Below are 27,733 nucleotides of genomic sequence, written 5' to 3'. Positions count from 1 at the left end.
GGCCCTCCGGACACCGCTGCCTCGGAGCGCAGGAAAAGACCCAGTGGACACAAAAAGTGTCTAGTCCGGACGCGGCAGAACGACCGCGTGAGTTTCCGCGGGCACAGACACGGGCCCCTTCCACACCCAGGTGAGCATCTCAGTACAAGGATCTCCTGCCGGCACAGCAAATCTTCCAGGAATCAGGAATCCTGGAAGGAAACAGGAATCCCAAACACAACATCCTCAGCTGCGTCGCAATGTTAGAACCGCAGTTCAGGCAAATAAACAAACCCTGAGAAGCCTAAGTAAGGAGGACTTAAAAGACAAACACAAACTGATGAGCCAAACGTGCCCTCCTAAGATGAACACATAAGAGAAAGAAAACTGCCACAAGTATCAGCACAAACCTTCTTTCCTACATAACGCGGCACGTATAAGACAGAGACAGAAAAGAAAGGAAACTCCGGAAGCGGGGAACAGAACACATCTGTCCTTGAGCACACAACACACCAAGGGAGAGCGCGCACGCAGTCCCCACTATCACAAATTACGCAGTCGAGTTTCCCGCATGTGGGGAAATCGCAGGGGTCAGCACGCCCGCAGTGCAATGGACAAGCCTCGCCCTGGGAAAACCACCTTCGTGATCATGGTGTCTCCCCTGCCAGGTAAGTATGACTGCGGCCCGCCCGCCCACGCGCAGCCTCGGACTCCCTGCACTCTACACACACGGTCACCGCACGCCCCGCAACCCTGCCGGGCCCGCCTCCGCCCTCCTCGGCCCGCCGAGCACCGCGTCCGCGCAGGCCGAGCCCACAGCCCCCGGCTCCCGCCGCGGCCGGGAAGCCTTCGCGCGTGAAAGCAGCAGCTGCCCAAGCGGCAGCCGCGCGCTGCCTCATCTCCATAACCACGCCCCATCCCTGACGCCACGGCGAGCGCCCTCATTCCCCGCCAGGGCCACGCCCCCTGCCGCTACTCCCGCCTCCCGCCGCCCAGACGGCCAATGAGCGGCCGGAGGCCCTCCGGCAGAGGGAGGCGGAAGTGACGCCCGCGTCGCCCGCGCTCGCGCCTCCGCGGCTCCGGGAAGCCGCTGGGCTTGTCCCGGGCCCCGGACCGAGGCTTGAACGTTTCATCGGTGGAGACAGCGATACCGGGGGTCCGGGCGGGCCACCTGTGTCGGTTTGGGGGCGTTCCCCCTGCTCCTGGCTTTTTTACGGTTTTCATCCTCTTGGCCGTCGCCTGCTCGGTGGCAACTCCCCGAGCTCGCGCCCCGCGCGCGGGTTTTAAGCTTCTCCCCCGTGGGGTCCGAGGGGTGCCTGGGGCCGGGGGATCCGGGGGGGGTGCCTGGGTCCCGGGGGGCCCGTGGGCACTGCCCCTCACCCCGCCCCGCGCGCGGGTTTTAAGCTTCTCCCCCGTGGGCGCCGCTGGCGACGGTCGGCGGCCTCCGCTCTTCCCGGGACCGCGTCTCTGCCGCGCAGAGCGGCCGCTCCGGGGAGCCGGTGCTTTCCTTTAAGGGTCACCCGCAAAGAAATGATCCCTGTAGGGTTCGCGTAGGCGACTTTTGTCGGTTTGAGGCAGTTTCCTTCCAGACCTAGGTTGGTGTTTTGTGTTTTTTTTGTATTGTTTTTATCCGAAAAGGATATTGGATTTTTCAAATGCTTTGTCTGCCTCTGAGATGATCTTGTGATTTTTGAAATTGTGTTGTAGCTGGAACGAATTAACTCCACACCAGTAGTTCTCACTGGTGTTATCACTGTTGGTTTTATGAAAACAGTTTTCCAATCTGATTTTAGGAATCCAGTAGGATTTTTTCAAACACACAAATATGCCACCGCATCACAGATGTTTGTTTTCAAGTTCTCTCACCAGGTGCAGGACTCTGACGTCCCCCGAGGCCGGCTCCAGCCCTAATGTGCTGAGCTTTGTGAGCACTTCACGTCCCGCAGAGGGAGAGAGGGTGGTCGTCCCAGTTTGACAAAAATATTCTCGGAAATTTTTCCTACAGCGCTTAGTGAGTGATTGGTTGTTGTTGCCTCGCATATAATTAACATAACCCAGGGAAACTGAAGATAGAGCACGACTGGGAACATCCGAGTCAAAGACAAATGGATTCTATGTTTTTGCTCAAATCACACAACGTTGCAGGATTCTCTCGACAGAGTAAAGCAGGGTCTGGTGTGGTCGCCGGACAGCACAGTGGGGCACAGCGTCCCGGTGGTGAAAGAAATAAAAATAACTTGCCTGGTTACTTACGGGATCTCTGTTTTCAGGAATTGCAGATGGAAGTGTTGTGTTCGAGGAGCTTGTTCCACTCGCTCTCAAATGTTTAGAAAACAGGTGGATCTATAGGAAGGTGGATGGATGGAGTGACACAGCAAATGTGACAAAATGGTAAAAGCTGGTTGGTCCGGGTGTCTGGGTGGGGGATATGCTGTGTTGGAGTTCTGTCTGGCTTCCTATTATTTTTGCATGTGTTCTCTACATTGTTAAGTTTATAATTATTTCAAAATAAAAGTGAAAAGAAAATTAACCCTACCCAAAAGAAAAGTTGTATCCTAAGGACTAAAATTGCATGTGTTCCCCTGCATTGTTGAGCCTCACAGGGCTCTGAAGAAATAACTAAATTTCTTTGCTTTTGCTAGAATTGCGCTGGCACCCAGTTGGCAAGGGCCCGCACCTGGCAGGTTCCCCTGCAGGTCACACTAGCTGGGCTTCACCTGTTTCTCCTGCACTTGGCACCTCTGCCAGCCCACAAGTTTATTCAACCAGGCCAGTCACGTCCTCCCTTGGGATCTGGAAATCACCCCAAGCTCTTGTTGCTGCAAAGCCTGCCTTCCCCAGGCCCTGCTGGCCAGTCTGCTCCTGAACACAAGCTCTGTGTGGTCCGGTGTGGAGTAAAGTGGCCTCCCCCAGACTGGGAGCCTATGTAACGAAAAACCCACGTCGATCTCATCCTTCCGGTGCTGGGTACCGTGTTTTCAGCCAGCTCCAGAGTTCTAGGATGGGACAGCCTCTCTCATAAATGGGGTGAAGAAGAGCTGGACAAAATAGGAGTGTGACCTTTGCCCTAGGTCCCTGGGAGGTGATTTATAAACTCTTGGCATGTCCTGGTTGATAACATGACCGGACAAAGGCAATGGATTTTTTTGCCCAATACACTCAAATGACCATTTCTGAGATACTGGGGTTTCCAAGAGAAAAACTTTATTGTTAGGCATGACACAGAGATCAGGTGGCCTGTCGGCCCAAAAATCTGTCTCCCCAAACTGCAGTAATTCTGATAGTTTTGTAGTATCAAAAGATGAGCAGGTTTTAGGATAATGAACACAGTGGCCCCAGATGATGTAATTAGAGGGATTTAATTATTGAGCATGCGCAGATTGGCCACGTGCTTAGTTACAGACTGTAAGACACTGGCGGCTTTAATATGATGATGGGTGTGATTTTTTTGTCTTAGAATATTACTTTAGGTGACTTACAAGTTAAAGTCTAAGCCACTGAGCATGTCAGACCGGCCCATTCTGGTTAGATCCAGCTTTGGTTCTAAAGATCACTTTGGACTCAGGGTGGGTTAGTTCTGGGCGGACCCAAAGCTCTTCATTAATGAACATTAGGAGTTGTCTTAGTGATCACAAGACTCAGTCAAAAAACTGGGTAACTGGGTACCAGTGAAGGTTAGTCACAAGGTTTTTATAATCACAGTGGCAGAAGATAAGGGCTATACAATCCCTATCAGAGATTCAGACAGCTAGATTACAATTTAGAGATTTCAGGTATTTTCCCTCTGTCTATACCAGAAAGTAAAATGGAATATCTATATAATGATTCAGTAATCACAATCATCCCTTAAATCCTAACTTCTGGGTTCTCTGAACTTAGCACTACACAGCAGGAGTACTTTCAGTACAGATAGTTCCCATACCTAGGAATGTGCACATGTGCTCGCTGACCCACACACAGCGGGGATTTTTGTTGCTGTTTTATTGAGGAATTTACGGCTGCTCTGGATTATGGCTCCACAACCCCTATAAAAACGCTGAGGTTCCTTTCCGGGCACTGGTCCATGCATTCTGCAGGAAAGGTCACGCTGTCTCCGGCTCCCCTGGGGAGGACGACTGGAAACGCCGCACTTGGACCTTTCCTGACCGCCCTGTGCATCGAGTCCCTTCCCGACTTTAATCTGTGTCCTTCTGCTGTAGGAAAGGACAACCACGGGTATAAAAGTTCGGAGAGTTCTGTAAGCCTTCCCGATGACCTGTGGACACGAGGGTGGTCTCAGGGCCTGACGCTGCCGCTGGTGCGAGAGCGCCAATGGTCTCTGAAGTTCCGGGAGCCGCCGCGCAGGGCGGGGTAAGGGGCAGTGCCCACGGGCCCCCCGGGACCCAGGCACCCCTCGGACCCCACGGGGGAGAAGCTTAAAACCCGCGCGCGGGGCGGGGTGAGGGGCAGTGCCCACGGGCCCCCCGGGACCCAGGCACCCCCCCGGATCCCCCGGACCCAGGCACCCCTCGGACCCACGGGGGAGAAGCTTAAAACCCGCGCGCGGGGCGGGGTGAGGGGCAGTGCCCACGGGCCCCCCGGGACCCAGGCACCCCCCCCGGATCCCCCGGCCCCAGGCACCCCTCGGACCCCACGGGGGAGAAGCTTAAAACCCGCGCGCGGGGCGCGAGCTCGGGGAGTTGCCACCGAGCAGGCGACGGCCAAGAGGATGAAAACCGTAAAAAAGCCAGGAGCAGGGGGAACGCCCCCAAACCGACACAGGTGGCCCGCCCGGACCCCCGGTATCGCTGTCTCCACCGATGAAACGTTCAAGCCTCGGTCCGGGGCCCGGGACAAGCCCAGCGGCTTCCCGGAGCCGCGGAGGCGCGAGCGCGGGCGACGCGGGCGTCACTTCCGCCTCCCTCTGCCGGAGGGCCTCCGGCCGCTCATTGGCCGTCTGGGCGGCGGGAGGCGGGAGTAGCGGCAGGGGGCGTGGCCCTGGCGGGGAATGAGGGCGCTCGCCGTGGCGTCAGGGATGGGGCGTGGTTATGGAGATGAGGCAGCGCGCGGCTGCCGCTTGGGCAGCTGCTGCTTTCACGCGCGAAGGCTTCCCGGCCGCGGCGGGAGCCGGGGGCTGTGGGCTCGGCCTGCGCGGACGCGGTGCTCGGCGGGCCGAGGAGGGCGGAGGCGGGCCCGGCAGGGTTGCGGGGCGTGCGGTGACCGTGTGTGTAGAGTGCAGGGAGTCCGAGGCTGCGCGTGGGCGGGCGGGCCGCAGTCATACTTACCTGGCAGGGGAGACACCATGATCACGAAGGTGGTTTTCCCAGGGCGAGGCTTGTCCATTGCACTGCGGGCGTGCTGACCCCTGCGATTTCCCCACATGCGGGAAACTCGACTGCGTAATTTGTGATAGTGGGGACTGCGTGCGCGCTCTCCCTTGGTGTGTTGTGTGCTCAAGGACAGATGTGTTCTGTTCCCCGCTTCCGGAGTTTCCTTTCTTTTCTGTCTCTGTCTTATACGTGCCGCGTTATGTAGGAAAGAAGGTTTGTGCTGATACTTGTGGCAGTTTTCTTTCTCTTATGTGTTCATCTTAGGAGGGCACGTTTGGCTCATCAGTTTGTGTTTGTCTTTTAAGTCCTCCTTACTTAGGCTTCTCAGGGTTTGTTTATTTGCCTGAACTGCGGTTCTAACATTGCGACGCAGCTGAGGATGTTGTGTTTGGGATTCCTGTTTCCTTCCAGGATTCCTGATTCCTGGAAGATTTGCTGTGCCGGCAGGAGATCCTTGTACTGAGATGCTCACCTGGGTGTGGAAGGGGCCCGTGTCTGTGCCCGCGGAAACTCACGCGGTCGTTCTGCCGCGTCCGGACTAGACACTTTTTGTGTCCACTGGGTCTTTTCCTGCGCTCCGAGGCAGCGGTGTCCGGAGGGCCTGTATACATGGGGGTAACAGAGAACAGTAGTAGGCGTGCACGTTGCACACGTGCCCTTGTCCCATTGGAGTCCGCTTACCAAACGGATTCAAAGGTAAGAGCAGGAATTTCAAGTCGATGACAGAGGACATTAAACCAAGGCTGGGACCACGGAGCGAAGTTGTCCTCAGCAGCCCTGTCCAGGGAAGGGGCAAAACCGCGGGACCGGACGGCAGCAGAGGACCGTCGTGTCGTCGTCCCTTTCCTCCAACGTTCCCTGTTGACCACTGATGGACACTCCTGTCGCCTCTGGCTTCATTATTTCAATAGAAACTTCGTCATCAAATTTGGCGGTCCCTCGTGGTTTAAATTTACTGAGAGCCCACACACAGTACTCAGCAGGAAAAAAGAAAGAAAAAGATTATTTTCAATAAGATTTCAGTCTGAAGACGTTCTAGTGTTTCCTTAAATCTAGACCCTCAAATCACGTGAAGATATCAGAAATTGATAGTTTCTGATCAAAGCATTTTTGTTCGTCAGACTTTTATTCCATTACAATAAACTTTATGCTGCTGTTGCTTGCTTTGCCACAGAAAAGTCTCATGTTGCAATCAAGAAAAGAATGCGGATTCCGATGAGTCCGTGGACATGTTAGTTGAGTCCAGTCCGTGTTAAAAGACATTTGCCGCAAGTCCATTAGGGTTGAGAATTTCATGCCGCCAAATCACCGGAGAACAGAAATGACAGCAACAAGATATATGTAAAGTTTTAAGGTAGAAAAAAAAAAAAAAAAAAGCCCAGGATTTGGAGGCTGCGACCCCAATCTCAGTAGAAGGGAAGAACGTGGAATTCCTCCCTGCCCTTCTGAGGAAGGGCTGGGCAGGGCCGTGGGAGTCGAGGGACTCGGGACACATGCCGCGCCCGCCGCGCCCGGTCTTAGCCTCTGACGGCCCTCCCGGTCGGTGGCCGGGCTGGGGCCTCCTGAGTGAGCCCGCCTGGGCCTTCCGTCCACCTGCCCAGGCCAGCCACGTGCGCCGGGCACGACACTAACCCTCTCAGGGCCCGTCTGTCTAAATGGAGGGCGCCTGCCGCGGTTCCTATCGCGCCCTCAGGCTCTGCGGGCGTGTTTTGATGAGTTTCTTTGTCTCTCTCCCTTGGCAGATGGTGCTTTGGGGTGTGCGTGTGTGTAGCGTGCACCCGTGCCGACACACGCTTGGCTTGAGAAATTCTATTAGAGGACTCCATTGCAGCAAGTCGCAGCAAATAACTTTGGACATTTTACTTTTTGATACCCAGTTTTCCTGCATGTGGTGTACGGAGGTGGTGCACGGATGGACATCTCACCATTAATAATCACGCGTTTAAGTCCATCTCCATCCCCCAAAGGCAGGACAAGCACAGCAAGCTCCCTGCGGTGCTTCTCTGTGGAGATGGGGAGGCGTGTCGGCATCACGAACCGCATCACGTCCTTAAATGTCTCACCTGACTGCAGACTGCTCTCCTTGGGGGACAGCTGCCCCCCGTGTGTGAAATCGCGTGTGATGTCTTGCTACTTCCAAATCTACAGCCTTTGACAGTCAACTCTCTCTACATGCGCATCACCCCAAAGTAGCCACTTTATTATGATGATTTTTGGTGGCTTCCTCTCCCCCCTCCCCTTGCCTTAAGCTCCCTCCTTTACCTGTTTCACAGGCTGAAAACATTAGCTTCCTCAGCTTCTAACTAGCCCCTGACATGCATCAACAGCTTGGCAAATCAGAAAGTTTCATCAAGATCCCCTTTTCTTAAATGACAGTAGGGGATATAAAGCAACACCCTCAATTTTTCATTATGAGGTTTTTGTTTTTTCTTTATTTCCAAATGCCTGAACATTGAGCCATATTTAGAAAAAAAGGCTCCAGGTCCTGTGTTGAACATTTTTCAACTTCCCTCACTCTACGTTTATAGCTCACTCTCACTTGTGATCTGTAACGTCCTGATAAATTGAAATTACGTGGAATCCTTTTTACTAGCCAAACCGAGAAAAGCCAGTGGTTTCCTTAGGGAAGAGCCACGGTGCCCCCTCGTGGCCGCTGTGGGGACGGCATGCAAGAGGCCCGCGTGGCCCAGGGCTGCTGGTGCAAGGAGGGGAGGTAAGCACGGGCACGTGCAGAGAAAACCAACTGAAACCAGCTGAAAGCAGGCGGAGAGACTCCTCAGAACGGTGGTGATAGAAGTCGTGCATCCTGCAGCCTGACCTAAGTCAATGCAGAAGAGCTGAGCAACTTCTCTTGGATGAACTCTTCTTCTGCAGCCGAAAGAGGTTTCCTTGCCCAAATATGAAATATCTGGACCAAGACAGAAATCTGCTATACCTCATTGATGAGAAAACTTGGGTTTGTAGAGAATTGGGGGGATTTCCTCAGCCCAGGGCTGTCAGCACTGAGTTATGCCTGGATCCGGGACCCAGGAGTTTCTGACCCAAAGGATTGGGCTATGTAATAGCTGAGGACTGTGTGCATGGGGGTTCCAGGGTGTTAGATATACCGTGGTTATCACAGAGACATCCGGCCAGGTCTGCCGTTGGGGTCAGCGGTTCTGGGAAACCCTCCCCTTCCCATCCCGGGCCACTGTCTGCCTGCTGTTTGACTTTGGGCCACCTCTTCCCTTTGCTGGCTTCATTGTTTAAGTGTCGTCTGAAGATAACATCAGGTGCCTCGGAGAGTTGCTCATTGTGCAGGCTAAATGAGATGATGTACTAATAATGCACTTAGCACAGTGTATGGCCCATGCTAAGTGTGTGTTGGTAGGTGTGCTGGCTTGAAAAGAGCCCTGCACCCTAGAAAAGCCATGTTTTAATCCTAATCAATCTTGTAGGAGCAACCGTCTCTTCTGATCCCTATTCAGCACTGTAGGTTGGAAGCTTGATTAGGTTATCCGCACAGAGATGTGGCTCGATCAGTTGGGAGTATTAAACCCGATTAGATGGAGGCATGTGTCCGCACATTCTACACGGGTCTCGATTAGTTTACGTGAATCCTTTAGAAGACGCAGCCTTTTGGAGAAAGCTTCAGAACGCCACAGCACCACGAAGCCGAGAGTCCACCAGCCAGCGACCTTTGGAGATGAAGAAGGAAAACGCCCCGGGGAACTTCAGGAAACAAGAAGCCTGTAGAGAAAGCCAGCAGATTCACCATGTCGGCCCTGTGCCTTTCCAGTTGCGGAGAGAACCCTGAACTCCATCGGCCTTTCTTGAGTTGAAGGTAACCTGTTGCTGGTGCCTTTATTTGGACATTTTGTAGACTTGCTTTAATTTGGACAATCTCCCAGCCCTGGAACTGTAATCTTGCAACGTATTAAATTCCCTTTTTTAAAAGGCATTCCATTTCTGGTATATTGCATTCTGGCAGCTAGCAAGCTAGAGCGGTAGGAAACAATATCCAAGAAAGAATGTTCTGGCAGTCAGGTAGGAAAAGGGAGCAGGTATCCAAGGCGGCGGCCGCGTGGAGGGAAGGCATGACTAAGGAAGGAGGGCAAGAGAATATGGACGCCCCGTGGGGCGCAAGTCCACTGGCTAAGACAGGACCCCAAATTCAGATGCTCTTTTTATCACTATCAGAACCCTAGTAACATACTGCTTCTTGCTTACTAATCAATGTGGTGATGGAGTAGGGAATGCAAATTGTGGGATACCGTTTTTTGTTGTTGTTGTTTGTTTGTTTGTTTTGTGTGTGTGTGAAAAAAGAATACAGTTTTGTTGTCAAAGCAAAGTTCATTAAAGAATCCTGTACTATGAAAGAGCATTTTGATCATTTGATTTTGGGAAGGTGACCTGAGGGAAGCTTTTAAATAATTTCAAGCTTTCCTTTTCCTCCAACTTGAAACAAAAACTTTCATTTCTTTTGCACTCCTATTTGGGACTTATAACTGGAAAAGTATGTCTTGCACTTTTCAAATTTCTAAATAGTCACTTTGATAACTTCCACATTGTGTATAGTGCTTATTTTCTGCAGTTAATTATCTCTGAGACTATTCAACTATCACTGCCCTAGTTCTAATGTTCTAAATTATGGGGGTTTTTGGTACTGTTAAATTCTTTTAAATAATTGTTGCCTTGGGCTTCAGTTATTTAAAGCAAGTTTAGGTGAAAATAGGAAAACTACCCTTTCCATGTGGGAATCTGACACCTATATGACACTTAAGGCTTGGATAAGTACCTCAGTTGAATAAAAGAACAAGATACCACCCGTTACTTGTATTCGACATGACATGGTGATGCCTCTTTATGTTAACCTCACCAGAGGGAAACTTGTTCCTATTCATTTTTTATATTGTCTTTATGCAATATTGTCCTTAGGTTTTGATCAATTCTGTGTCTAACTTTGAAACATCCTTTTTCAATGTACCATGTTTTCAGTGACTAACCACCAAGTAATGTCCAAATGTTTCATGGTTTGTTGGGAAAGTATTTTTAAAATAAAGAGTTTCTGACAAAAAAAAAAAAAGAAGAAGAAGAAGAAAGAAAGAATTTTCCCTTATTATTAGTTAGGGCTCTCTAGAGAAACAGAATCAACGGGAAATGTTCATAAATATAAACTTTATAAAAGTGTCTCACTTGACCGTGGGAACACAGAGTCCAAAATCCGCAGGGCAGGTTGTGAAGCCGAAGATTCCGATGGAGGGTCTGGACGAACTCCACAGGAGAGGCTCGCCAGCCGAAGCAGGAAGAGAGCCTGTCTCTTCTGAATCCTCCTTAAAAGGCTTCCATTGATTAGATTAAGCATCACTCATTATAGAAGACACATGTCCTCATTGCAACGGACAGGCCAGCAGTTGCCCAACCTGACAAACAGGTACCACCACCTGGCCAAGTGGACACATGACCCTGACCATGACAGTCTACTTCTTCTCAACTTGGCAGCTACATACAACACCTTAAACCACACTTAATCTCTAAGTAGAAAACAATATTTTCCCCTCACCTAACAATACTTAACTGTCCTGCATACAACCTGACACACATTAAATCTCCCTAGAATAGAGTGCAAGTCCTTGGATAATATTCACTCTTAAACTTGATATCTTACAATTTAAATACTATAACATGAACAAAACAGCATTGCAGTCCTCGTTTCTGTAACTGATCACGTGGTCGAAGTTCATATTTATCACTACCTTCTTCCACTCCCCATTCCATGTTCCCTTTACCCTCAGCCAGCGCTTCAGCTGGCCGTGATTCTCTGCCTGGTGGGGTGACCCAAACCTTCATTCCTGAAGTTTCAGACCCATTGGTAGTCCTGCCTGGATTGGGTTGTTGCAGTTTTCCATTGATTTTAATCACAGGGCATGGTAGTATTAAAAGACGCCCCAGGGGATCTCCTATATTCTGGGAAAACTCTTCGTTACCTCCATTGTGTAGTTGCAGTCCTATTTCCCCCTGATACTCAGGGTCAATCACCCCAGCCACTAACGTAATCCCCTTCTTGCGTGTTGACCCAGGGGCAAGAGTAGCCCAAGGTGACCAGGTGGCAGTCTTAGATTCAGTTCAATGGAATCACTGTTGTTTCTCCTGGTGGAAGCACTCCCCCTGTTGGACCTAAAACCTGTAGACCAGCAGAGCTCAGGGTCACAGGGACAGGAAGCAAAAATTTTCCTAGTGGATCACTACAAGTAATAGTGAGTGGTACCACTCCCATTTCCACCCCTTGGTTCCTGGACCCATGGATCCTGGCTATGGGAGAAATAGCACCATACAGCGGACGCTGATTCAGAGCATACACAGCTTCCTGGAGAACATTACCGCAGCCCTTCAAGGTATTGCCACTTACTCGGCACCGTAATTGAGTTTTCAAAAGGCCATTCCACCGTTCTATCAATCCGGCTGCTTCTGGATGATGGGGAACATGGTAAGACCAGAGGATTCCATGAGCATGTGCCCATTCCCACACTTCATTTGCCATGAAGTGTGTTCCCTTATCAGAAGTAATGCTTTGTGGAATACCATGATGAAGGATAAGGCATTCTGTAAGTCCACAGATTGTAGTTTGGCAGAAGCGTTGCGTGCAGGGAAAGCAAACCCATATCCATATCCAGAGTATGTGTCTATTCCAGTTAGAACAAATCGCTGCCCACCATGTAGCCGGCTGGTCACCTTGGGGAATGGTGCCATATCGAGGGCTGAGTGTGGGTCTCTGCTGCTGGCAGATTGGGCACTCAGCAGTGGCTGTAGCCAGGTCAGCCTTGGTGAGTGCAAGTCCATGTTGCTCAGCCCATGCATAACCTCCATCCCTACCACCATGACCACTTTGTTCATGTGCCCATTGGGTAATGACAGGAGTTGCTGGGGAAAGAGGCTGACTGGCATCCACAGAACGGGTCGTCTCATCGACTTGATTATTAAAACCTTCCTCTGCTGAAGTCAGCTTCTGGTGCGCATTCGCATGGGACACAAACATCTTCATGTTTTTAGCCCACTCGGAAAGGTCTATCCACATACCTCTTCCCCACACCTCTTTGCCACCAATTTTCCAATCATGGTCTTTCCAAGTCCCTGGCCATCCAGCCAAACCATTAGCAACAGCCCATGAGTCAGTATACAGATGCACCTCTGGTCAGTTCTCCTCCCAAGCAAAATAAACAACCAGGTGCACTGCTCGAAGTTCTGCCCACTGGGAGGATTTCCCCTCATCACTGTCCTTCAAAGACACCCCAGAAAGGGGTCGTAGTGCTGCAGCTGTCCACTTTCTGGTGGTACCTGCATATTGTGCAGAGCCATCTATAAACTGGGCCCGAGTTTTCTCTTCCTCAGTCAACTCACTGTAAGGAACTCCCCAAGAGGCCATAGCTCTGGTCTGGGAAAGAGAAGGTAATGTGGCAGGAGTGGAGATCATGGGTATTTGGGCCACTTTCTCATGTACCTTACTTGTGCCTTCAGGACCTGCTCTGGCCCTATCTCGTATATACCATTTCCATTTTACAACAGAGTGCCGCTGCACACGCCCAACTTTATGGCTTGGTGGGTCAGACAACACCCAGCTCATGACAGGCAACTCAGGTCTCATAGTAACTTGGTGGCCCATGGTTAAGCATTCAGTCTCTACTAAGGCCCAGTAGCAGGCCAAAAGCTGTTTCTCAAAAGGAGAGCAGTTATCTGCAGCAGATGGTAAGGCTTTGCTCCAAAATCCTAAGGGTCTGCATTGTGATTCTCCTATAGGGGTCTGCCAAAGGCCCCAGACAGCAACTCTACTTGCCACTGTCACTTCCAGCCCCACTGGATCTGCTGGATCATATGGTCCAAGCGGCAGAGCAGCTTGTACAGCAGCCTGGACCTGTCACAGAGCCTCTTCTTGTTCTGATCTGCACTCAAAATTGGCAGCTTTTCTGGTCACTCGATTAAATGGGCCAGAGTAGCACGCCCAAATGAGGATTATGTTGTTGTAAAAATCCAACTAGGCGTTGTGTCTCTTTTTTGGTCATAGGAGGGGCCAGATACAGCAACTTATCCTTCACCTTAGAAGGGATATCTCGACATGCCGCACACCACTGGACACTTAGCCATTTCATGGAGGTGGAAGGCCCCTGTATTTTTGTTGGATTTATCTCCCATCTCCTGACATGCAAATGCCTTACCAATAAGTCTAGAGTAGTTGCTGCTTCTTGCTCACTAGGTCCAATCAACGTGATAGCATCTATATAATGGACCAGTGTGATGTCTTGTGGGAGGGAGAAACGATCAAGATCCCTGCGGACAGGATTATGACATACGGCTGGAGAGTTGATATACTCCTGAGTTAGGACAGTGAAAGTATATTGCTGACTTTGCCAGCTGAAAGCAAACTGTTTCTGGTGGTCCCTACTAACAGCCTATTGAGAAAAAAGCATTTTCCAGATCAATAGCTGCATACCAGGGACCAGGGGATTGTACTGATTTGCTCAAGCAATGATACCACATCTGGAACAGCAGCTGCAATTGGAGTTACCACCTGATTGAGCTTACGATAATCCACTGTCATCCTCCAAGACCCATCTGTCTTCTGCACAGGCCAAATAGGAGAGTTGAGTGGGGATGGGGTGGGAATCACCACCCCTGCATCCTTCAAGTCCTTAAGAGTAGCAGTAACCTCTGCAATCCCTCCAGGAATCCAGTATTGCTTCTGATTTACTATTTTCCCAGGTAGGAACAGTTCTACTGGCTTCCACTTGGCCTTTCCCACCATAATAGCCCTCACTGCATGACTTAGAGAGCCAATGTGGGGATTCTACCAGTTGCTCAGTATGTCTATTCCAATTATACCTTCTGGAACTGGGAAAATAACAACAGAATAGGTCTGGGGGCCCACTGGACCCACTGTGAGACGGACCTGAGCTAAAACTCCATTGATCACCTGGCCTGCATAAGTCCCCACTCTCGCTGGTGGACCAGAGTGATGTTTTGGGTCCCCTGGAGTTATTGTCACTTCTGAACCAGTGTCTAAGAATCCCCAAAATATCTGATCATTTTCTTCTCCCCAATGCACAAGTTACCCTGGTAAACGGCCGTCGGTCTCCTTGGGGAAGGCTTAGAGGAAGACTAACAGTATAGATTTGTGGCAGTGTAGCAGGGTTCTCCCCCAAAGGGATCTGCCCTCCCTTCATTCAAGGGGCTCTGGGTCTGTAAACTGTCTCAAGTCTGGAAATTGATCAAGGGGCCGTGACTCTTTGTTTTTGTAACTCAAGTTAGACTTTTGTTCACTTGGCCTACAACTCTTTTGTTTATACAGCTCAAACGAGAATTTAGCAGACTGCCCTTCTATTGTACTTCCTGGTACCCCATGATCTACTAGCCAACACCACAAATCTCTGTGAATCAGATTATTTTGACTCCTGCTTTGAGTTTGCTGTCTATTATAATAGCCATGTCTACCCTGTCTTTGGTGATTAAGTGCTGCCACCTGGCTTCTGCCAACTCAGGATCCTGTCATCCCCATTGTGTTTAAGGATTCCAGCTCAGTGACAGCAGTTCCTACAGTAATATCTGACCTACAGAGAAGTGCAACCACAGAGCTCTTGAGGGATGATGGCGCTAGTCTCACAAATTTATTTCTCACTGTTCTGGTAAAAGGTGCATCCTCCGGACATTCCTGGGGTGTAAGAGCAGGCTTTGCATGATAAATCCACTCTAGCATCCCAGTCTCTCTAAGCCTCTGGATCCCCTCATCTACATTACACCAGGGCAGGTCTGGCATTTCAACCTCAGGTCATGTCGGCCACCTTTTGATCCATGTTTCAGCCAACCATCCAAACAAGCTGTTAACACCTTTTCTAACCCCTCGAGCTATAACACTGAACGCAGGGTCTCTGCTTAGTGGGCCCATATGGTAAATTCAGCCAGAATAAAGCCCAGAGAGGACAAAAAGACCACAAACAAAAAGAACAGAAGACCCCTGCCCCGTGGAAGCATCCAGGGTCTGACACACAGGCACTTGCAGCCCGGGCAGGAGAAGACCAGGCTGTGACAGAGGAAACATCAGAACTCGTGACAGAGCCTCCAGGGGGAAGGGGGTCGGCACTCCCAGAGGTCAGCGTGGCCAGGGCACATTCAGATCACTACGACCCCAGGAGCTGCTGGGCACTGGAGAGGCCTATGAAGGGGAGACCCAAAGAAAACCAACTAAAAGACACTGATGCGACGGAAAACCTAGGACCTTAGAGCCAGAGGTCGCGCGGCCTACAGATCGAGCCGGTTCAGCAAAGGAGAGCTTGAGCTTCTCTTCTCCCAAGCACTGGGTTCCCTGGTCTTACTGCTTTTAAGTACATGCATTTGCTGAGCCATCTTCTCACATTCGGGGATCGCTTTACTTTATGAAGTGGAGCCTCTTCAGAAATTGAAAATCATGACCCTGAATTTCCCAACCTCTCTCAGGAAGAGGTGAGAGCTAGATGCCACCAAGCAGCCGCCCAGAATTATTGGTTTCCTTTGTGGGTTTTGGTCTTTCCAATTTATTTAGACTTTATAGCTCAGTGAAAATGGACCCCTAGGAAAGGTGACCCATCACAGGTGAAGGCCACATCAGTCCAAGCACGGTGCACAGTCAGGGACAGGGCCCATCTGCTGGTGGGAAAGGCGGTTCCCGAGGTGGTGGGCCTGCCACGGCCCTGGCCCCTTGGCTATGTCACAGTCAAGATACTGCCTTGGCTAAGAGTCACCCCCAAGAGAGCCTCTTTTGTTGCTCAGCTGTGGTCTCTCTCTCCAGCCAACACAACAAGCAGACTCACCACCCTCCCCCTGTCTATGTGGGACATGACTCCCAGGGGTGTGGACCTTCCTGGCAACGTGGGACAGAAATCCTAGAATGAGCTGAGACCCAGCATCAAGGGATTGAGAAAACCTTTTCGACCAAAAGGGGGAAGAGTGAAATGAGACAAAGTCAGTGGCTGAGAGATTCCAAACAGAGTCGAGAGGTTATCCTGGAGGTTATTCTTACGCATTAAGCAGATACCACCTTGTTACTCAAGATGTAATGGAGAGACTGGCGGGAACTGCCTGAAAATGTAGAGCTGTGTTCCAGTAGCCATGTTTCTTGAAGATGACTGTATAATGATATAGCTTTCACAGTGTGACTGTGTGATTGTCAAAACCTTGTGTCTGATGCTCCTTTTACCTACCTTGTCAACATACGAGTAGAACATATGGAATAAAGATAAATAATAGGGAGAGAGGAGGGGCCAAGATGGCGGCTTAGCAATGTGCGCGTTTTAGTTTGTCCTCCAGAACAACTACTAGATAACCAGAAACAGTACAGAAACAGCTCCCGGAGCCACGACAGTGACCGGACACACAGCGTACCCCAGTCTGGACCAGCTGGACCAGCTGCGAGTCTCCCCAGAACCATGAGCTTACCAAGCCGCGGCGCCCAGCGCCCCTCCCCCACAGGCGGCTTCCTAGAAGGAAAGGAAAGGAAAGACACTCTCACAGTAGCAGGGACTGAGTCCAACCAAACACCAATTGTGGCATTAATAAACAAATTCTGACTACTAAAAATAGGCCCCCAGCTCAGGCGAACTTGGTCAAGGTGGAAGTCGCTTACTGGGCTCACGGAAAAAGAGGAAAGGGGACGAAACGGAGGTTTTTGTGGCTGTGTTTCTACGGAGACTTGGCAGCCTCTGGATTCAGCGGCAGGACTACTCGGGCTGCAACTGCCCCAGGCATAGGCAGAAACGGACTGCTTTCAGGGCTGTCTCCCACCTGTGCCTTCCCCAGGGGAGGGGCGAAGCCCAATTCAGGTGGAATCCCTGCCTCAAGGAATTCAGACCCCAGGGCTCGGCAATTTCAAGCCATTAAAACCAGCCTACAACCCCATCTCTGTCTCCACCACACCCCCAGCAGGGAGAGCCTTCCAAACGCAAAGGAGCCACAACATCTTTTGCTGGTGGGACCTGCAGACAGACAAGCGCCACATACTGGGCAGGATAAGAAAAACAGAGCCCAGAGACTTCACAGGAAAGTCTTTCAACCTACAGGGTCTCACCCTCAGGGAAAACTGATGCAGGTGACTCCTTCCCCCTGATAGGAGGTCTGTTTAGTCCGGGGAAAACCCAGCTGGAGTCTGTAATACCTATGTAGACCCTCCTAAGGGTGGGGAGGGAAAAGGCACCTTACAAGCAGGACAAGAAACAAGAAAACAAGAACTGAAAAATTATCCTCTGTTAAGCAAAACCTAAGCTAGAGGCCCAGAAAAAGCTGAACTGAAGGTCAAAGAACAGATAGACAACAAACTCATCTAGCAAGAAAACCCTAGGTAAGAGAAGTGAAAGCAATCTCCAGAATAAACTAATTAAGGTAATTAAATGTCTAGACGCCAGCAAAAAATAACAAATCACACCAGGAAAATTGAAGATATGGCCCAGTCAAAGGAACAAACCAATAGTTCAAATGAGATACAGGAGCTGAAACAACTAATTCAGAATATACGAACAGACATGGAAAACCTCATCAAAAACCAAATCAATGAATTGAGGGAGGATAGGAAGAAGGCAAGGAATGAACAAAAAAGAAGAAATGGAAAGTCTGAAAAAACAAATCACAGAACTTATGGGAATGAAAGGTACAGTAGAAGAGATGAAAAAAACAATGGAAACCTACAAGGGTAGATTTCAAGAGACAGAGGTTAGGATTAGTGAACTGGAGGATGGAACATCTGAAATCCGACAAGAAGCAGAAACTATAGGGAAAAAAAAAAAGGAAAAATATGAGCAGGGACTCAGGGAATTGAATGATAATATGAAGCGCACAAATATACGTGTTGTGGGTGTCCCGGAAGGAGAAGAGAAGGGAAAAGGAGGAGAAAAACTAATGGAAGAAATTATCACTGAAAATTTCCCAACTCTTATGAAAGACCTAAAATTACAGATCCAAGAAGTGCAGTGCACCCCAAAGAGAATAGACGTTCTCCAAGACACTTACTAGTCAGAATGTCAGAGGTCAAAGAGAAAGAGAGGATCTTGAAAGCAGCAAGATAAAAGCAATCCATCACATACAGGGGAAACCCAATAAGACTATGTGTAGATTTCTCAGCAGAAACCATGGAGGTGAGAAGACAGTGGGATGATATATTTAAATTACTAAAAGAGAAAAACTGCCAACCAAGAATTCTACACCCAGCAAAATAGTCCTTCAAAAATGAGGGAGAAATTAAAACATTTTCAGACAAAAAAATCACTGAGAGAACTTGTGACCAAGAGACCAGCTCTGCAAGAAATACTAAAGGGAGCACTAGAGACAGATACGAAAAGACAGAAGAGAGAGGTGTGGAGAAGAGTGTAGAAAGAAGGAAAATTAGATACGACATATAAAATACAGAAGGCAAAATGGCAGAAGAAAGTACTACCCGTACAGTAATAATACTAAGTGTTAATAGAGTGAACTCCCCAATCAAAAGACATAGACTGGCAGAATGGATTAAAAAACAGGATCCTTCTATATGCTGTCTACAGGAAACACATCTTAGACCCAAAGATAAACATAGGTTGAAAGTGAACGGTTGGGAGAAGATATTCCATGCAAATAACAACCAGAAAAGAGCAGGAGTAGGTATACTAATATCCAACAAATTAGACTTCAAATGTAAAACAGTTAAAAGAGACAAAGAAGGATACTATGTACTAATAAAAGGAACAATTCAACAAGAAGACATAACAATCATAACTATTTATGCACCGAACCAGAATGCCCCAAAATACGTGAGGCAAACACTGCAAACACTGAAAAGGGAAATAGAGACATCCACCATAATAGTTGGAGACTTCAATTCCCCACTCTCATCAATGGACAGAACATCTAGACAGAGGATCAATAAAGAAACAGAGAATTTGAATATTACAATAAATGAGCTAGACTTAACAGACATTTATAGGACATTACACCCCACAACAGCAGGATACACCTTTTTCTCAAGTGCTCATGGATCATTCTCAAAGATAGACCATATGCTGGGTCACAAAGCAAATCTCAACAAATTTAAAAAGATTGAAATCATACACAACACTTTCTCAGATCATAAAGGAATGAAGTTGGAAATCAATCATAGGCAGAGTGCCAGAAATTTCACAAACACGTGGAGGCTCAACAACACACTCTTAAACAACCAGTGGGTCAAGGAAGAAATTACAAGAGAAATCAGTAAATATCTTGAGGCGAATGAAAACGAAAACACAACATATCAAAACTTATGGGATGCAGCAAAGGCAGTGCTAAGAGGGAAATTTATTGCCCTAAATGCCTATATCAAAAAAGAAGAAAGGGCAAAAATTCGGGAATTAACTGTCCACCTGGAAGAACTGGAGAAAGAACAGCAAACTAACCCCAAAGCAAGCAAAAGGAAAGAAATAACAAAGATTAGAGCAGAAATAAATGAAATTGAGAACATGAAAACAATTGAGAAAATCAATAAAACCAGAAGCTGGTTCTAAGAGAAAATCAATAAGATTGATGGGCCCTTAGCAAGAGTGACAAAAAGAAGAACAGAGAGGACGCAAATAACTAAGATCAGAAATGGAAGAGGAGACATAACCACTGACCTCGCAGAAATAAAGGAGGTAATAACAGGATACTATGAACAACTTTATGCTAATAAATACAACAATGTAGATGAAATGGGCAACTTCCTAGAAAGGCATGAACAACCAACTTTGATCAAGAAGAAATAGATGACCTCAACAAACCAATCACAAGTAAAGAAATTGAATCAGTCATTCAAAAGCTTCCCAAAAAGAAAAGTCCAGGACCAGACGGCTTCACATGTGAATTCTACCAAACATTCCAGAAAGAATTAGTACCAACTCTCCTCAAACTCTTCAAAAAAATCGAAGTGGAGGGAAAGCTACCTAATTCATTCTATGAAGCCAACATCACCCTCATACCAAAACCAGGCAAAGATATTACAAAAAAAGAAAACTACAGACCAATCTCTCTGATGAACATAGATGCAAAAAATCCTCAACAAAATTCTAGCAAATCGAATCCAGCAACACATTAAAAGAATTATACATCACGACCAAGTAGGATTCATCCCAGGTATGCAAGGATGGTTCAACACAAGAAAATCAATTAATATAATACACCATATCAACAAATCAAAGCAGAAAAATCACATGAACATCTCAATTGAAGCAGAGAAGGCATTTGACAAAATTCAACATCCTTTCAACATTTGACAAATTTCAACATCCTGTTGAAAACACTTTAAAGGATAGGAATACAAGGGAACTTCCTTAAAATGATAAAGGGAATATATGAAAAACCCACAGCTAATATCATCCTCAATAGGGAAAAACTGAAACCTTTCCCCCTAAGATCAGGAACAAGACAAGGATGTCCACTATCACCACTGTTATTCAACATTGTGTTGGAAGTTCTAGCCAGAGCAATTAGACTAGAAAAAGAAATACAAGGCATCAAAATCGGAAAGGAAGAAGTAAAACTATCACTGTTTGCAGATGATATGATACTATATGTCAAAAACCCTGAAAAATCCACAGCAAAACTACCAGAGCTAATAAACGAGTACAGCAAAGTGGCAGGTTACAAGATCAACATTAAAAAAATCTGTAGTGTTTCTATACACTAGTAATGAACAATCTGAGGGGGAAATCAAGAAATGAATTCCATTTACAATTGCAACTAAAAGAATAAAATACCTAGGAATAAATTTAACTAAAGAGACAAAAGACCTATACAAAGAAAACTACAAGAAACCGTTAAAAGAAATCACAGAAGACCTAAATAGATGGAAGGGCATACCGTGTTCATGGATTGGAAGACTAAATATAGTTAAGATGTCAATTCTACCTAAATTGATTTACAGATTCAACGCAATACCAATCAAAATCCCAACAACTTACTTTTCAGAAATAGAAAAACCAATAAGCAAATTTATCTGGAAGGGCAGGGTGCCCCGAATTGCTAAAAGTATCTTGAGGAAAAAAAACAAAGCTGGAGGTCTCACGCTGCCTGACTTTAAGGCATATTATGAAGCCACAGTGGTCAAAACAGCATAGTACTGGCATAAGGATAGATATATCGGCCAATGGAATTGAATAGAGTGCTCAGATACAGACCCTCTCATCTATGGACATTTGATCCTTGATAAGGCACTCAAGCCAACTCACTTGGGACAGAACAGTCTCTTCAATAAATGGTGCCTAGAGAACTGGATATCCACATGAAAAAGAATGAAAGAGGACCCGTATCTCACACCCTATACAAAAGTTAACTCAAAATGGATCAAAGATCTAAACATTAGGTCTAAGACCATAAAACAGTTAGCGGAAAATGTAGGGAGATATCTTATAAATCTTATAATTGGAGGTGGTTTTATAGACCTTACACCGAAAGCAAGAGCACTGAAGAAAGAAAGAAATAAATGGGAGCTCCTCAAAATTAAACACTTTTGTGCATCAAAGAACTTCATCAAGAAAGTACAAAGACAGCCTACACAATGGGAGACAATATTTGGAAACGACATATCAGATAAAGGTCTAGTATCCAGAATTTATAAAGACATTGTTCAACTCAACAACAAAAAGACAGCCAATCCAATTACAAAATGGGAAAAAGACTTGAACAGACACTTCTCAGAAGAGGAAATACAAATGGCCAAAAGGCACATGAAGAGATGCTCAACATCCCTGGCCATTAGAGAAATGCAAATCAAAACCACAATGAGATATCATCTCACACCCACCAGAATGGCCATTATCAACAAAACAGAAAATGACAAGTGCTGGAGAGGATGCGGAGAAAGAGGCACACTTATTCACTATTGGTGGGAATGTCAAATGGTGCAACCGCTGTGGAAGGCAGTTTGGCGGTTCCTCAAAAAGCTGAACATAGAATTGCCATACGACCCAGCAATACCATTGCTAGGTATCTACTCAGAGGACTTAAGGGCAAAGACACAAACGGACACTTGCACACCAATGTTTATAGCAGCATTATTTACAATTGCAAGGAGATGGAAACAGCCAGAATGTCCATCAACAGACAAGTGGCTAAACAAACTGTGGTATATATATACGATGGAATATTATGCAGCTTTAAGACAGAATAAACTTATGAAGTATGTAACAACATGGATGGACCTTGAGAACATTATGCTGAGTGAGACTAGCCAAAAACTAAAGGACAAATACTGTATGGTCTCACTGATATGAACTGACATTAGCGAATAAACTTGGAATATGTTGCTGGTAACAGAGACCATCAGGAGATAGAAATAGGATAAGATATTGGGTAATTGGAGCTGAAGGGATACAGACTGTGCAACAGGACTGGATACAAAAACTCAGAAATGGATAGCACAATACTACCTAACTGAAATATGATTATGTTAAAACACTGAATGAAGCTGCATGTGAGAATGATAGAGGGAGGAGGGCTGGGGACATAAATGAAATCAGAAAGAAAGATAGATGTTGAAGATCGAGATGGTATAATCTAGGAATGCCTAGAGTGTACAATAATAGTGAAATGTACAATGCACAAATTTTAAAAATGCTTTTGCATGAGGAAGAACAAAGGAATGTCATTGCAGGGTGCTGAAAATAGATAACAACCAATACTTTAAAATGTCACCTTATGTGTGAGACTAAAGCAAAAAAATGTTTGTTACAAAATTTATATCTTAGTTCCGGAGAGGATGGCGGCTTGGTGGGACGCGCGGGTCTTGGTTCCTCCTCCAGGGAGGCGGCTGGAGAGGCAGAGGCAGCGCAGGGCAGCTCCCGGGGTCACGACGGAGACCAGAGGGGACGGCGTGCCCCATTCTGGAGCGGCTGAGCGGGTAGGGAGAATCCACTGCTGTGAGATACCCGAGGGGTGCACGTTTTCCCGGCTGGGGTGGCTGGCGTCTGGGGTCCCCTCCACGCACGTGGCTCCCCGGTCTGACTGGGAACATTGGATGGCGGGGCCCTCCCGTCACGCTTGGCGTCTCGGGCCAGCTGGGCAATTTGGACCGGCACTCCCCCAAGCCACGGCCAGCGACCCCCGCCTCCACGCGCGGTTTCCCGGGCCGACTGCCCCGCAGACAAACGACCACCACGAGCGCCACCTACTGGGCAGGAAAAGAAAAACAGAGCCCAGAGATTCCTCAGAAAAACCTTTCAACCAGCTGGGTCCCACACCCAGGGAGATCTGATCAAATGCCCAGACACCAGCAGAAAATAATGGATGACGCTCGGAAAATTGAAGATATGGCCCAATCAAAGGAACAAACCAATAGTTCAAATGAGATACAGGAGCTGAGACAACTAATGCTGAATGTGCGAGCAGAGGTGGAAGGGCTCTTCAAGGGCCAGGTCAATGGATTGAGGGAGGACGTGAGGAAGATATGGGCTGGACGGGGGGAGGAGATAGAAAATCTGAAAAGGCAGGTCGCAGAGCTTGTGGGAGTGGGGGACGGGGAGGAGAAAGTGGAGGGAGCGGTGGATGCCTACGGTGGTGGATCTGGAGAGACAGAGGCTGCAGTTGGTGAACTGGAGGATGGAACAACTGAATGCCAAAAAGAGGCAGAGACTGTAGGGAGGGGAATGGAGGGACTTGAGCGGGGAATCGGGGAGCTGAATGACAATGTGAAGCGCACAGGTGTGCGTGTTGTGGGTGTCCCGGAGGGGGGGGAGAGGGGAGAAGGAGGAGAGAAACTGGTGGGGGAGATTGTCATTGAGGATTTCCCAACTCTTATGAAAGACCTAAATATACAGATCCAGGAGGTGCAGCGCACCCCAAGGAGAATGGACCCAGATGGGCATTCTCCAAGACATTTACTAGTTGGAGTGTCGGAGGTCGGAGAGAGGGAGAGGATCTTGAAAGCAGCAGGAGAGGAGCAGTCTGTCGCATACAAGGGAAACCCAATAAGACTGTGTGTGGATTTCTCAGCAGAGACCATGGAAGCTGGAGGACAGTGGGATGATATATTTGGATCGCTAAAAGAGAAAAACTGCCAACCAAGACTCCTATGTCCAGCAGAATTGTCCTTCAAAAATGAGGGAGAGATTGGAACATTTGTAGACAGGGGGTCACTGAGAGAGTTTGTGACCAAGAGACCAGCTCTGCAGGAGATACTAGGGGGAGCACTAGAGTCGGATACGAAAGGACAGAGGAGAGAGGTATGGAGTAAAGTGTAGAGGGAAGGAAGATCAGATATGATATATATAATACAAAAGCCAAAATGGTGGAGGAAAATATTATCCAAACAGTAGTGACACTAGAAGTTGGTGGACTGAATTTCCCAATCAAAAGACATAGAATGGCAGAATGGATTCAGCTTTAAGACAAGATAAACTTATGAACCATGTGGTAACATGGATGGACCTGGAGAATATTGTGCTGAGTGAATCCAGCCAAGGACTGGAGGACAGGTACTGTGTGGTCCCACTGATGTGAACGGACATTCGAGAATAAACTTGAAATATGTCATTGGTGGCAGAGTTCAGCGGGAGTTGGAAACAGGGTGAGACAATGGGTGGTTGAAGCTGGGGGGATGCAGACTGTGCAACGGGGCTGGATGCAAGGACTCGGGGATGGACAGCACAATAATACCTAATTGTAAAGTAATCATGTTAAAACACTGAATGAAGCTGCATCTGAGCTATAGGTTTTTGTTTTGTTTTGTTTTGTTTTGTTTTGATTTTACTATTATTACTTTTATTTTTTTCTCTATATTAACATTCTATATCTTTCTCGGTTATGTTGCTAGTTCTTCTAAACCAATGCAAATGTACTAAGAAATGATGATCATGCATCTATGTGATGATGTTAAGAATTAATGATTGCATGTGTAGAATGGTATGATCTCTAAATGTTGGGTTAATTTCTTTTTTTCCGTTAATTAAAAAAAAAAAAAAAAGAGAAGGGATAATTGGAGATGAAGGGATACAGACTGTACAACGGGACTGGATATAAAAACTCAGAAATGGACAGCACAATACTACCCAATTGTAATGCAATTATATTAAAACACTGAATGAAGCTGCATGTGAGGTATAGGTTTTTTGTTTTTGTTTTTTTTGTTTTTTTTTCTTTCTATTATTGTTTTAATTCTTATTCTGTTGTCTTTTTATTTCTTTTTCTAAATTGATGCAAATGTACTAAGAAATGATGAATATGCAACTATGTGATGTTATTAAGAATTACTGATTGTACATGTAGATCGGAATGATTTCTAATTGTTTTGTTAATTCTTTTTTTAATTAATAAAAAAAAAATTTATATCTTGACTAGAGCATTTCCTAATATAACTTATGTAGGTAGTTTGATTTAACGTCATAAGTACTTGGAATCTCAGGTAGGACATGAGATTTTGTTGGTTTGTCCAGAGTGATGCCCCGATGAATCCCAGAGTGATTTGATCAGTGAGTGGAAAAGTATTTGCAAGCCCCCTTCGGGGAATGGTGAGAGCGCAGAGAAATTCAACTTCCCCAAGTTGAATTCTTGATATACTCACAAGCAGTGTGGACAACCAAAGCTATAGGCTGAGCCCCCAGTCTTGGGGTTTGTTCATATGAACCTTAACCCCACAAAGGATAGGTCAAGTCTACTTAAAATTTAGGCCTAAGAGTCACCCCCAAGAGAGCCTCTTTTGTGGCTCAGATGTGGCCTCTCTCTCCAGCCAACACCATGAGCAGTCTCACCACCCTCCCCCTCTCTGCATGGGACATGACTCCCAGGGGTGTGGACCTTCCTGGCAACATGGGACAGAGATCCTGGAATTAGCTGAGACTCAGCATCAAGGGACTGAGAAAAACCCTAGAATGAGCTGAGAATTAACATCAAGGGATTGAGAGAACCTTCCCAACCAAAAGGTGGAAGAGTGCAATGAGACTAAGTGTCAATGGCTGAGAGACTCCAAACAGAGTCGAGAGGTTATCCTGGAGGTTATTCTTACGCATCAAGTAGATATCATCTTTTGTTCAAGATGTAGCGGAGAGGCTGGAGGGAACTGCCTGAAAATGCAGAGCTGTGTTCCAGTAGCCATGTTTCTTGATGATGATTGTATAATGATACAGCTTTCACACTGAGACTCTGTGAATGTGAAAACCTTGTGTCTGATGCTCCTTTTAGCTACTATATCAACAGAAGAGTAGAACATATGGAATAAAAATAAATAATAGGGGGAACAAATGTTAAAATAAATTTAGTTTGAAATGCTAGTGGTAAATGAAAGCGCGGGGTAAGGGGTATGGGGTATGGTATGTATAATCTCTTTTTTCTGTTATCGTTTTATCTCTTTTTCTGTTGTCTTTTTATTTTTTTCTAAATCGATGCAAATGTTCTAAGAAATGATGAATATGCAACTATGTGATATTAAGAATTACTGATTGTATATGTAGAACGGAACGATATCTTAATGTTTTGTTAATCTTTTTAATTAATAAAAACGCAAACAGAAAAAATATAAATAAAAAATAATGGGGGGAAAATGTTAAAACAAATTTAGTTTGGAATGCTAGTGATCAATGAAAGGGAGGGGTAAGGGGTATGGTATGTATATGTATATATATTTTTTCTGTTTTCGTTTTCTTTTTCTTTTTTATGTCTTTTCTTTTTCTGAATTGATGCAAATGTTCTAAGAAATGGTCATGATGATAAATATGCAACTATGTGACAATATTGTGAATTATTACTGATTCTATATGTAGGACGGAATGATCAAAACAGGAATGCTTGTGTTTAATTGGTGGGTTTTTTTTTTCTGTATCTAAAAAACGGAAAAAAAAAAAACCCAGACTGGAAAATAAACCTTAAAAACAAGAAAGATACCGCCCTGGGGAAAGGCCGTGCGCGGCTGTTCTCTGAGGATCTGCCACGCGGGAGGGAGAGAAGGACGGGAGGGTTCCGAGGAGGAAGGGCGCCAACGGAGGGGAAGAGCCGGGGTCGCGGCCCGGCCTCAGCCGCCTCCCGGCTTCGGCGCCAGGACGCACGGGAAGGGAAGGAGGCGGGCGGAGAGGCCGGAGACGGGGACCGGGCGGACTCCACGGGCCAAGGCTGCACGAGGGGCCCTGACAGGCGCCCGGGGAGCGGCCACGCCTGGGGGGCCGAGGGAGCCCGGCGCCGCGCCACGGGGAGGGAGAGGGGCCCGTCCGCGGAGCGGCGGTGCTGGAGCCGAGAAAAACGAGAAGGAAACAGCCGTGTCCTGCGGCTGCCCGTCGGCGGTGAGACGCCGGGACGGGTGCGGCGCCATCAGCCGCGACGGGTCAGCTCGGGTCCCCGGTCAGGCCCATCATGCACTGCGAGTCGCTGTTTCCAGGAAACTCACGGAACCGCCTGCGGTTCTCTCCGCGTCTCTTCCCACCTGCGATCCCCCCACGCCCTGAGAAAAGGGCCCGTCGCTAGAAGAGCGACACCCAGCGGCTTCC

At 47.4% G+C, this 27,733-nt stretch overlaps 2 non-coding genes across 2 annotated transcripts; one reads left to right on the top strand and one right to left on the bottom strand.

The window, feature by feature from the left end:
- Positions 1–493: 493 nt before the first annotated feature.
- LOC143681879 (U1 spliceosomal RNA) lies at positions 494–655 on the bottom strand. Its single transcript, XR_013174931.1, has one exon. It is a non-coding gene; the product is annotated as a U1 spliceosomal RNA (small nuclear RNA).
- Positions 656–5,235: 4,580 nt separating this feature from the next.
- LOC143681868 (U1 spliceosomal RNA) lies at positions 5,236–5,397 on the top strand. The gene has a single exon (XR_013174920.1). It is a non-coding gene; the product is annotated as a U1 spliceosomal RNA (small nuclear RNA).
- The last annotated feature ends 22,336 nt before the right edge of the window (positions 5,398–27,733 follow it).

This window comes from Tamandua tetradactyla, chromosome 4 (genome assembly GCF_023851605.1).
Source record: "Tamandua tetradactyla isolate mTamTet1 chromosome 4, mTamTet1.pri, whole genome shotgun sequence".
In the NCBI taxonomy this organism is placed as follows: domain Eukaryota; kingdom Metazoa; phylum Chordata; class Mammalia; order Pilosa; family Myrmecophagidae; genus Tamandua; species Tamandua tetradactyla.
Note: the sequence above shows the minus strand (reverse complement) of the source record. Positions and strands in the feature narration are given on the sequence as shown.